This window comes from Chiloscyllium punctatum, chromosome 3, assembly GCF_047496795.1.
Source record: "Chiloscyllium punctatum isolate Juve2018m chromosome 3, sChiPun1.3, whole genome shotgun sequence".
In the NCBI taxonomy this organism is placed as follows: Eukaryota; Metazoa; Chordata; class Chondrichthyes; order Orectolobiformes; family Hemiscylliidae; genus Chiloscyllium; species Chiloscyllium punctatum.
Genome location: NC_092741.1, coordinates 82208451 through 82222103, shown reverse-complemented (window position 1 = coordinate 82222103; position 13653 = coordinate 82208451).

Below are 13653 nucleotides of genomic sequence, written 5' to 3'. Positions count from 1 at the left end.
TAAACTGGCTGTCTTCAGGCTTGAGACACGTTTTTTACTGCAGGGAAAAGAGACATCTCCTACATTTGCAGAGATCTGATTGCTTCTTCCAAATATTCATACCCCCAAACTGTTCAGCTGCCTGTGAGCCAATCACATCGCTGTTGGCAGACAGATGGTCTTTGTCATCAAAAACTGATCACTAATCCACAGACCAATCAGTGACTTGCTGCCAGCTAAAGTTCCATTCATACTTTCATTGCTGATTGTCTGCAAATTAAGCTCCCACTAATTCTTGAAAAGCAGCAGTGTAAACATTGCCTGCAATGAGTGCCAAGTTGCATCCTTTAAAAAAGTGCAGAAATCCTTCAACTATATTTATTTTTAATATAGCTCTTTTTCCATGCAGCCTATTATCAAAAGTATAAAACAAGATAAGTGGATGAGAGAGATGCCTTGATGGCCACGAGGGTTTGACAAATGTTGGAAAGCAATGTCTGTGGATAAAGGCTGCATGTGGCTGGAATCTGTGGATTGTGCCCTGAGGTGATATTTGCTGCTGAGCAACATGAAGGCTGTTCACAGCCAGTGGTCAGCTGAAGTCACTAGGTACTTACACTGAGGAAAGCTGAGGATGCAATAAAACACTCCTGATGTCGAGCTAGGCCCTGTCTGCTGGCATCACAAATCTTACCACAGTCCACATTGCTCAGACCTCCATGAGATTCCACTCATTGAGTAACATACCCATCAAAGTGTAAATAAAGAGTGCCAAAGAGAGTGAGAAAGTCTTACTAGAGGTTAATGGTGACCTCAGAATGTTGGGGACGAATAATAGTGACAATAGAAAGGGTTGCTACAACTCAGGATTGTTTAACATTGTAACCATGCATGCATTTTCCAGACAACTAGGTGCAATTCTCATTCAGGTTCACAATGATAGAATAAGGGAGTCTGTACACTTTATATAAAAACTATGGACAAGATCTGAACAGATGTGCTACAATTGAAAAAGAAGGATTGGTTGTTATATAATGGTGTGGATAGTTTATAGATTATTGATGGAATTGAAATTCTAGATCAAAACAGACAATTAGACACCAGTGACATTACTAGGATCAAAGGAAATAACAAATTTACTTCTGTAAATCCAGAGATTCAGGTTCAGAGTAATCAAATACAAATACCTGACAGTCTATGTCTTGGGCAAGATGCAGATTATAGTTGACTATCCAATACAACAAAGAAGACTTAATCCTTACTGAAAATATGGAATTATATTCCACTGCAGTTATCAATACAACAGCGGCCTTTGTCTTGAAGCTCAGAGAGATTTGAGTAGCTCTGAAAGCAGGCAAGGAACACACAAAGATCAGACATCTCTATTTGAAAGGATGGTCCAGATATTGTTCAACAGATTAAATTATAAAGAGAACAAAGCATGAACAGAAACAATGTTTCACAGTCATAGAGACCTATTGATGTAAGACAACAGATTACTTATACCAAAATCTATGAGGCAAGAAATCCTATAGTGACCTACTAATGGACACTTGGGAATCCCATAATGCAGACATTGACCTGAACAGTCTAGATCATGAGCAGGCTTTTTGAAGGAAATAGAAACTTTAATATTCTCATGTCGCACAAGTGGCATCAACAGTCACTACACTGAAGAGTATACATATAGTTCAAGTCTAGATTAAAGTGGTGCTGGAAAAGCACAGCAGGTCAGGCAGCATCCAAGGAGTAGGAAAATTGACGTTTCAGGCAAAAGCTCTTCAACAGGAATGAAGGCAGGGAGCCTCCAGGGTGGAGAGATAAATGGGAAGGGAGAGGGGGAGGTGGGGCTGGGGAGAAGGTCGCAAAGAGTACAATAGGTGGATGTGGGTGGGGAGTTGAAATGTTGGGCCACAGGGCAGTGGGGTTGATTGGTGCGGATGTCCAAGAGATGTTCCCTAAAGCGCTCTGCTAGGAGGCGTCCAGTCTCCCCAACGTAGAGGAGAGCTCATCGGGAGCAACGGATACAATAAATGATATTGGTGGATGTGCAGGTAAAACATTGATGGATGTGGAAGGCTCCTTTGGGGCCTTGGATGGAGGTGAGGGGGGAGGCATGGGCGCAGGTTTTGCAATTCCTGCAGTGGCAGGGGAAGGTGCCAGGAGGGGAGGGTGGGTTGTTGGGGGGCGTGGACCTGACCAGGTAGTCACTGACCAGGTAGAACGGTCTTTGCAGAAAGTGGAAAGGGGTGGGGAGGGAAATATATCTCTGGTGGTGGGGTCTATTTGGAGTTGGCGAAGATGTCAGCAGATGATACGGTTTATGCAGAGGTTGGTGGGGTGGAAGGTGAGCACCAGGGGTGTTCAGTCCTTGTTACAGTTGGAGGGGTGGGGTTTGAGAGCAGAGGTGCGGGATGTGGATGAGAAGCATTGGAGGGCATCTTCAACCACGTGAGAAGGGAAATTGTGGTCTTTAAAGAAGGAGGTCATCTGGTGTGTTCTATGCTGGAACTGGTCCTCCTGGGAGCAGATACAGTGGAGGCAGAGGAATTGGGAATACGGGATGGTATTTTTGCAGGAGGTAGGCTGGGAAGAGGTGTAATCCAGGTAGCTATGGGAGTCAGTGGATTTGTAAAAAATGTCAGTGTCAAGTTGGTTGTCATTGATGGAGATGGACAGGTCCAGGAAGGGTGAGGGAGGTGTCAGAGATCGTCCAGGTTAATTTAAGGTCGGGGTGGAATGCATTGGTGAAGTTGATGAACTGCTCAACTTCCTCGCGGGAGCACAAGGTGGTGCCAATGCAGTCATCGAGAGGTGGGGAGTGGTGCCGATGTAACTACGGAAGATGGACTGTTCCATGAAGCCAACAAAAAGACAGGCATAGCTGGGGCCCATATGGGTGCCCATGGCTACCTCATTCATCTGGAGGAATTGGGAGGATTCAAAGGAGAAATTGTTAAGGGTGAGGACCAGTTCAGCCAAATGAATGAAAGAGTCAGTGGAAGGGTACTGGTGGAGACGTTGGGAAAGGAAGAAATGGAGGGCTTAGAGGCCCCAGTCATGGCGGGTGGAGGTGTAGAGGGATTAGATGTCCATGGTGAAGATGAGGCACTGGGGACTGGGGAAACGGAAGTCTTGGAGGAGGTGGAGGGTGTGGGTGGTATCTCGAACATATGTGGGGGGTTCCTGGATTAGGGGGGAATAGGACAGCATTGAGGTAGGTGGGGATGAGTTCAGTGGGGCAGGAACAGGCTGAGACAATGGATCGGTCAGGGTGGTGAGGCTCATAGATCTTGGGAAGGAGGTAGAATCGGGCGGTGCGGGGTTCCCGGACTACTAGGTTGGAAGCTGTGGGTGGGAGATCTCCAGAGGTGATGAGGTTCTGTATGGTCTGGGAGGTGATGGTTTGGTGATGGGGGAGTGATGTCATGGTCGAAGGGGCGGTAGGAGGAGGTGTCTTTGAGTTGGCATCTGGCTTCAGCGGTGGAGTGGTCAGTGCACCAAACTACCACTGAACCCTCTGTATCCACTGGTTTGATGGTGAGGTTGGGATTGGAGCAGAGGGAGTGGAGGGCTGCACGTTGTGAGGGTGAGAGGTTGGAGTGGGGAATGGGGTTAGACGGTATATAGTTCGAGTACAAGTGTAAGGAAGTGATAATGAACTTGTATAAAACGTTAGTTGGAGCACAGCTTCAGGATTGTGTACACTTCTGGACATCATATTATGGGAAGGACGTAACTCATTGGAAAGAAAGAAATTGACAAGAATGGTTTGAGGTATGAGAATCATAAGTTACAAGGATAGAGTGGAGAGGTTTGGACTGGTCTCTTTGCAGATTAGAAGGCTAAGGGGAAATTTGATAGAAGTTTTTAAAGTATGAGGGGTCTGGATCAGGTAGAGAGGGAGAAGCTGTTCTCATGCATAAAAGAAAAATAAAATAAGAGGGCATACATTTAAAATGATTCAGAACAGAAGCAAGGGTGATATGAGAAAAAACTTTTTTTACACAGTGAGTAGTTAGGGTCTAGACTGCTCAGCCTGGAAGTGTGGAGAAGGCAGGTTCAACTGAGGCATTCAAGAGCACATTATTCAAATCAAAACAACACATAGACATTAAAGAAAAGGCAGGAGAATGGCACTAAATCATGATAGTTATTTGAGGAGCCACTGCAGATGTAATGAGTTGAATAGTCTCCTTCTGCATGGTAACACTTCTTATATTCTTGATTCTGTAAAGAGTGGTATTTAATAACAAATATGACTGTAAATATAAAGTATAATGGTACTGAAGACAGTGGGTGAGCCTTACTGGATGTCAACAAGGGATTGTAGGGACTAAGAATAACAGCATCTCAAAGAGCGCAGATGTAAATACCCAACACCTAGAGAGTCATGAATAGAACACTTCTGGATACTGTCAAAGTGCATTGCCAACAATATTCTCTTAAAACTCTAACTAGGGTACAAAAGGTAATGATAGTGACACATTAAACCATATCTTGGCATGCATATCACTGCAACCCCCTCAATATTACTCCTCAAGTCCACTCCAGCGCTGCACTCCTCACACCAGCTTTTCTGGCAAATGTACCTCCATCCAGGCAATTCTTCCCATCCCACCTGTATATACACCACTGACATTAATGTTTACATTCACGCAATGCTGTACCTCACTTGCATCATCACTATAAACAAATATGCTCATCCACCCAACACTTACGATGACTCTCAAATCTATATTCTTTTTTCCTTTCTTGCAAGAATGCACAAAACATAAGAGAGAGACAGAGAACTGCCTGCAGTTACCACACAATTAGCAGCGACAGAAGAGGAGCTATTGGACTTCTGTGGAATCCTGACAGGTCTAACCATTGGAGCCACCTGGTGATAGAAGTAAAGAGCAGATAGAGGATGGTATGAATTCTATAGATTTGATTTCTGAAATGACTTAATATGATCATGAGGTCAGGCAGCATCCGAGGAGCAGGAAAATCGACGTTTCGGGCAAAGACCCTTCATCAGGAAGGAAGGCAGGGAGCCTTCATTTATCTCTCCACCTTGGAGGCTCCCTGCCTTCCTTCCTGATGAAGGGCGTTTGCCTGAAACGTCAATTTTCCTGCTCCTCGGATGCTGCCTGACCTGCTGTGCTTTTCCAGCACCACTCTAATCTAGACTCTGATTTCCAGCATCTGCAGTCCTCACTTTTGCCTAAAATGATCATGAGCATAGTGATCACTTCATTGTTTTTTATCTTAACAATTATAATTCATGTCTTGTTAGTGTTAAGGAAATTGATTCGCACTTCTTGGACAATATTCAATAATCACATCCTTTACCACTAGTGCACTGTGATAGCAATGTGGACTATCTTAGCCAAGTAGAATATAACCAGTTCGCTGGTCCTAACTGGGCACATGCAGAAATTTATTTAATACTTAAAACATTTTAAAAGGGTTTGGGGTGAGAAATGTCAATGTTCTTAGTTTTTTTCATGTCTCTGATCCTTGCTACTTCACAGAGATCAATTATCTGTGACTCAACGCAGGTGCAAAATGTCAAAGAGGTTTAGAGTAGGTGGGCACAAATTGTTCTTAATTTTTTTTCAGATCTCATGTTGGTTTTAGACACATGGGACAGAAACCATACACAGGTGCTCACTCCTATTATTTCAAAAAGGGTTTGAGGTGGGCAATCGTATTCTTCTTAGTTTTTCAGATCTTCTGTGCTTGCTGCTTTTGACATGGAACATCGGCAAAAGTGCTTATTCTCACTTAAAAATTCCAATTGTATTTAGGATAGAAACAACATGCTTTTAACTTTCAAGTCTGTGTTGCTTAGGCTTGGTTGTACCTGTACACAGATTCTATATCTCATTTCCACTCAAACTCTTTCAGAAGGATTCATTGAGGGTGGAGAAATGTTCTGTTCTTAGTTTTTCAGGTTTCAAATCCTTGAAATGAAAAGAATAAATACTATCTAAAAGATACACTGCAGCGACTCACCCTGGCTCCTTCAACAGCATCTTCCAAATTCACTATCTCGACTAACTTAGAAGGATAAGAGTAGCAGATGCATGGGACACCACCACCTGCAAGATATCTTCCAACACACACCATCTTGACGTGGAAATATATCTTCATTCCCTCAAGGCGACTGGTTCAACACTTTGAAATCCCTTCCTGACAGCACTGTTGGTGTTCCTATATTCCAAGGTCCGCAGCAGTTCAGGAAAGCAGTTCACTACCATATTCTCAGAATGGGCAATAAGTGCTGACTAACCAGTGATGGCCACATCCTATAGATGACAGGAAAAAGAAATTGGCTGTTGACTGAAAAATGATTGCTGCTGCAGCAAACAAAGCCTGTGGAGGGAATTGTTTTCTTTCAAGAAAACCTGGCTTCTCATCAATTCCCTCACGAAGGAGAATAGGAATGGGGAGGGGCGAAGACGGGGTTGGGGGATGAATGATGGAGGATGGGGGAAGCAAAGAAAGAGAAACGAGGGGTGAAGGAGAAAGAGATGAAGGTATGAAGGAAGGGGAGGTGAGGCTTAAAGAAAGGTGACATGGGTGATGGGGTCATGGGGATGGTGAAGAAAGGAGAAATGGGAAGGTAATTTTCCCTATTGACGTTGTTGTTTTAAAAAGTCCTTTCTGCAGAGACTTTGTTTCTGACATATGAGTATGCCTGTGCTTGGGAGTCACGATTCAGATTATAGATTTGATGTTAACCAATGCTCGCCACTTGTTTTAAGGATAAGATCGGAGTTATAATGAAGAGATTATTTTGAGTTCTCTAAAGAAGTCTGGTTAATGTCTCTGTTATCATAGATAGTAGCTCAAAAGGGACACAACTGCCATTTTGGTGATTGAATTAAAACATGGTGTGACTGGTAGGGTAGTGGGTCTTGATTACCAGTGCATGTTCCTGTCACAGATGTAAGGAAAGAGATATGAGGAGCAATGGAGGGTCAAGGAGAAATTTTTTTTAACCCATCATTGGATGTGGGCATCACTGGTTTAGCTTGCATTAATTGTTCATCTCTAGTTATTTTTGACAAGATGGTAGTGAACTGATTTTTTTAAACTGTTGTAGCCCATATTATATAGGTACATCCATAATGCCAATTGGGAGGGCCTTGCAGGATTTTAACCTAGTTACGTTGAAAGAATGGTGAAATTTTTCCAAGACAGGATGATGAGTCACTTGGAAGTGCACTTGCAGATAATGGTGTTGTCATGTATCTGCTGCCCTTGTCTGTCTTGATAGAAGTGTTCATGGGTTTGGAAGGTGCTGTGTAAAGACCCTTGGAGAATTTCTATTGACAGGAAGGGCAGGGATATAAGGGAGTAGCTGGAGGATCATACGAGATTGAAGGTGAGGGAGATGGAAAATAAAGGAAAGGGATATGGGGGAGTGAAGGACAGAGATATGGAGGACAGAGAAAAGAGAGGATGATGAAGGATGGAGTGAAGGAAGGGAGATGGAAATAGGTCAATAATGGGATTGATTAGAGGTGGAGGAGGGGGAAATAGGGTACATTCCTTCCCTTCCTTCACCCACCACCATTTAATAACTCAAGCCTCCCCATCATCCCTGATCAACAATTCGCATAACCCCTAAATGTTCACGTGGAGAGGGAGGTACACATGAAATCTGAGGTATTAAAATAGGGTCAGACTGGGAAAGGTTTGGGAAGCAGAAACCAATGTATACTTCTCAAGACTTGAGTATTGCCAAATTAAATTTCATGGGCATGAGGGGGGGAAATATTCTGTCATATAGAGGTGCAAATGATTCAAACCCATTGTGACTGAATGCTCAGAGACCATTTGTGTGGTCAATGGTAACAAAGATGCTTTGGTCTCTTGAGAGAAACCTTTATGAATGTTGAACATTGCTAATGTTGCTCATTTGAGCAGCAGCCTCAATTCACTCAGTCTGAAGGGATCCCACCCAGGAAAACAAAACCCTGCCAAGAATGCCCCAACTAGGTAATGATGGTTTTGGAGATCTAAGCTGGATTTATGGTGCAGACACTTGATTACACATTTAAACAGAACAAAAGCCAGGAAGTCTCTGTTCTCAGATATAGCCTGTTGTGAACTTATCACCAGAAACATCCAACCACTATTTTCTTCAGTGAACCGAAAGGAAATCATCAAACCTGCAGCATTTACAGCCTCCATCTTGAAGTAAGCATGATAGTGACTTTTTGGACCTTTTCCTGAAAAGATTCAGTGCAGTTCCTCTTCTTTATAATCATCTTTTTTGTGTGTGCGTGTGTGTGTCAGTTACATTCAGATATTGAGCTATAAAGTTCTTTCTTCATCTTCGAAAATCTGTCTTATGCCTCTTTCTGGCATGTCACAGTCCTCAAAATGTTAAAATATTTCTTCCAACACAACTTGATGTGGTCAGGCAAGAGTTGAGGAAAAGCAGGGAACCATTCCACCATTTCTTGCCTCTGTAACATACTAGTTTCTTTGGTTCCAAACAAAATTGTGACCAAAATTATTTCATGCAATGAAATAAGGAAGTGCAGGGTTGCATCAGACTTTGTTTTGTTGCTATCCCACCAGAACCTATGAAAATGTTGTTGGTGGCCAAATAACACTGCCTAGTCAATCGCATCAGCATTTAATTTAAATTTAAAGTTGCTGTAAGCAACAGAAGTGTTCCAACAGGATTAGCATGCACAGCAATGGAGCCAAGATTTAATATTTTTGTAATTTCCCAAGTCTGAACATTTAGAAAAATTGTTCCTTCCATGATAAATAAGTATTCATGTTATAGCGTATCTTTATGAAGCTAAAGTTAAATATAGGTTCCTACTTACATGGGATTAAAACATTTAAAGATGTTAAATATCAATTAATATTATTTAATGTGCTTCTTCAGGTTTGTATTTTTAATGACCTTAAATAAATGACCCATCCCCAGCATACTTTCCTAGTAATGATTACAGATGACACAAAGATTGGCCTACTACTAACAGTAGTAGTTCGTATTAGCCATTACTAACTATGTGGTTAATAGTGAGGAAAATGGTCTTAGGTTACAGGCAGATATAGATAGATTGATCAGATGGGCAGATAGATGGAAGATGGAATTTGCCCTGCGGTCTTTTCATTGTAGCCAGTGACTTCAACCAGGCAAAGCTCAAGAAGGTGCTACCTACATCAGAGGCCCAAACACACTGGACATCGGCTATACGACGATAAAAGACATCTACCGCACCACCCCCACCCGCATTTTGATAAATCACACCATAAGTCTTCTCCCAGGTTACAAACAGAAACTGAAATGTGAGGATCCAGTACAGAAAGTTGTTCAGCACTGGTCTGAGATAACATGAGCTCCTGCGTGACTGATTAAGCTTGGTGGACTAGTCTATATTCAAGAACTCAGTGGGCAACCTAAATGAGTATGCCACTACCATTACAGACTTCATTAATAGGACTGCATGCCAAACAAGTTAGTCCGGATGTTCCCCAAACAGCAACTATGGATGAAACGGGAGATCCACTCCCTACTGAAGTTCAGTTCTGAGGCATTCAAGTCGGATGATCCTGACCTGGGTAGGAAATCCAGGAACAATCTTCGCAAATCCATCAGGGATGCCAAGAAACAATATCAGACTAAACTAGAGTCCCAGACTAAACACACAAACACATATCGACTGTGGCAAGGCTTCCACAATATAATAGACTACAAAGCAAAGTCAGGCAGAATCGCTGACAACAGCACACCCCTCCCCAGTGAGGTCAATGAATTCTGTGCTTGTTTTGAACATAAAGTCAGTGCAATGAAGTCATCTGCCCCGATAGCCTTGGGTACACCTGTGCCCACGGTCACTGCCACAGATATCAGATCGGCCTTCTTGAGGGTGAACCCACAGAAAGTGACTGGCCCAGATGGACTCCCCAGCCATGCACTCAGATCTTGTGCAGACCAGCTGCTGGGAGTATTTGCAGTCACCTTTAGTTGTTCTTTTCTACGATGTGAAGTGCTTATCTGCTTCAAGAGGACCACTGTCATCCTTGTGTCAAAGAAAAATCAGGCAACGTGCTTTCATGACTAACGCCCAGTGACTCTGACATCCATTATTATGAAGTGCTTTGAGAGGTTAGTAATGAGACACATAAACTCCAGCCCCCCAGAATGCTTTGCTCTGCTACAACTTGCCTACTGTCACAATAAGTCTACACAGATGCCATCTCCCTGTCCCTACACTTATCACTGGAACACCTGGATAACAAGGACACCTACATTAGGCTCCTATTCATTGACTTTAGCTCTGCCTGCAACACGATAATTCCAACAAAACTCATCTCCAAACTCCAAGACCCAAGGCACTGCTTCCCCTCTGAAGCTGGATCCTCGACTTCCCAACCTGCAGACCGCAATTGGTAAGAATAGGCAACAACACCTCCTCCACACCAGTGCCCCACAAGGCCGTGTACCCAGCCCCATACTGTCCTCCTTATATACTCATGTCTCTGTAGCCAAATCCGGCTCTAACTGCATTCACAAATTTGCTGAGAATACCACTGTAGTGGGTCGGACATCAAACAATGACGAGACAGAATACATGAAGGAGATATACAACATAATGTCATGGTGTTAAGACAATAATCTCTCTCTCGATGTCAGAAAAATGAAGGAGCTGGTCATAGACTTCAGAATGCAGAGTGGACTGCACGCCCCTGTCTGTATCAATGGTGCTGAGGTGGAGGTGATCGAGAGCTTCAAGTTCCTAAGAGTAAATACCACCAAAGATCTATCCTGGTCCATCCACATCAACATTACAGTCAAGAAAGCACACCAATGCCTCGACTTTCTTAGGAGGCTAAGGAAATTCAGCATGTTTGAAATGACTCTTTCCAATTTTAATAGATGCACATAGAAAGCATCCTACCAGGATGCATCACATCTTGGTATGGCAACTGCTCTGTCCAAGACCACAAGAAACTACAGTGAGTTGTGAACATAGCCCAGTCCATCATGAGGACCAGTCTTCCTTCCATTGACTCAGTCTACACTTCCCACTGCCTCAGGAAAGCAGCCAACGTAATCAAAGCCCCCTCCCACCTCAAATAGATTCTCTTCCACCCCCTTCCATTGGGCAGAAGATAGAAAAAGTTTGAAGGCAACAGATTTAAAAACAGATTCTTAATGGCTGTTATCAGACATCTAACTTGACCTCTCATATGTTCGAGTTGATTTTTTCTGCACCTCCTCTCTAGCTGTAAGACTGTATTCTGCATTCTATTACCCCGATGTACTTATGGAAGGTATGACTTGTCTGGTTAGCATGCATAAAAATACTTTTCACTGTGCCTCAGTACATGTGACAATAATCAATCAAATCAAATCAAATTTAATCTTGATAAGTGTGAGGTGATGCACTTTGGAAGAAGTCACAAGACAAGGGAGTACTCAATGAATGGCAGGACACTAGGAAGCTCAGAGGAACAGAGCAATCTTGAGGTGCTTGACCACAGATCCCTGAAGGTGTCAGAACTGGTTAATAGTGTGATTAAGGAGGCATACGCGACATTTGCCTTTATCAGTCATGGCATAGATTATAAGAGCGGGGGGCTATTTTAGAGCTGTACCGGACTTTGATTAGGCCATACCTGGAATACTGTGTATAGTTCTGGTCGCCACACTATGGGAAGGATGTAATTGCACTGAGCTTGAGGTTGATTTGTTGGTGTCACGTGTACCAAGATACAGTGAAAAGTGTTTTGTATGCTATACAGGTAGATCATACCATACAAAGTGCATCAGAGTAGCAGAGAGAGTGTGGAATACAGTGTTACAATCACAGAGAAGGTGCAGAGAGATCAGAATTAACATTTGAGAGGTCAGTTCCAAGTCTAATATCAGCAAGGAAGAAGTTGTTCTTGAATCTGTTCATATGTGCATTCAAACTTATATATCTTCGGTCTGATGGAAGAGGATGTAAATGAGTATAACTAAGGGAGGAGGGGTCTTTGATTATGTTGGTTGTATTCTTGACGCAGCAGAAAGTATGGATGGATTCAATGGATGGAAGGCTGGTTTGTGTGATGGACTGCACTATGTTCACGACTCTCTGCAGTTTTTTGTGGTCTTGGGAACAAATGTTGCCATACCAAACTGTGATGCATTCAGTTAGGATGCTTTCTACGGTGCATCAATAAAAATTGGTAAGAGTCCTTGTGGACATGCTGAACTTCTTTAGCCACGTAGAAGTGATACAGAGTAGGTTCTCCAGAATGTTGCCTGAGATGCAGCATGTTAGCTATGAAGAGAAATTGATTAGGCTCAAGTTGTTTTCTTTAGATCAGATAAGGCTAAAGGGGGTTTTGAATGAGGTGGAAAAGATTATGAGGTCCATGGGGAGGGTGGCTAGGAAGCAACTGTTCCCTTAGTTGGAGAGTCAGTAACAATGGGACATAATTTTAAAGTGAAAGATGGGAGGTTTAGAGAGGATTTGAGGAAATGCTTTTTCACCCGGTAGATGGTGGGAATTTGGAATACACTGCCTGGGAGGTCAGTAGAGTTAGAAAACCTCACAATCTTTAAAACATATGTGGGTGAGCATTGAAATGGGATTGATGTGGATAGGTTGGTACAGTCTTGATGGGCTGAACTGCCTTCTCTGTGCTGTGCGACACTATGACTATGCTGCTGGAACTGTCTATTTAAGAACATGTTGCTGAGAAACACTTTTGTGTGCTGAAGATAAATATTTGCTTCCCAAAATACAAGCTTTAAACTTGTTAGAGTTACTTTAAGGAAAATTGTGCATGTTAGTTTTCCAAAGTGTTTTCTGATTGGTCCAACCATTCAAACCAAACCAAAAGCCTTTTGAAAGAGTATTGCAACTTAGTAAATTGTTAATATTTAATGCTGAGTTTCTAAAGGACATTTGTGAAGGCCTGTTTTCATTTTATATGAACAGACTGTATTTAAGCAAGAGTACACTGAAAGCATTTCATGAGGCAACCACAAACACGACCATAAGCTTCACATAAGGGTTACCCAACTTCACAAAGCAAGGAGGACACAAGTACAAGTTGGATACATCCACTCAAGAGAAAGATAAACAAGTTACCAAACCACTTTGTTCACCTCCTTGCATTACTACCAGATAAGCTAATAACATGCCCACCATCTTAATTAAATCAGTTTTTTCTTTTATCAAGCACTTAATCTTGAATCAGCTCCATGCAATTATTTATTACTAATGCGCATATGATGTTCCTTAGCCCAGGAGACATTATCTTCACAATATAGTAAGTCACTACTCTGGAGAACAGCCACTGCTCTGTTGGTTTAGTTAGTCCACTTATTGGTTCACTGGGAGCAGTATTTTTTCATTGACTGCAGAAACTAGTGAAAGGGGCCTTCTGAGGTCCTTAAAAACAAGTACATTGAGCAAATGTTTCTAATAAATAACTGCACAGACCACACTCTGGTGTGGTTGAATGCATTCAAAATACAAATACAGAAACTTGCCTTACTCTTTAACTAGTACCTTGTCTACAGTAAATCTTGCTTCCAGACAAAAAAAAATCAATAAATCCAGGAGACATCAAACAGCAAATGCTGTTATTTACAGTTGTAAATCCAGTGCTGCTTTCATATTGATGGAATGGCACCAAAGATATTTTGAGCGT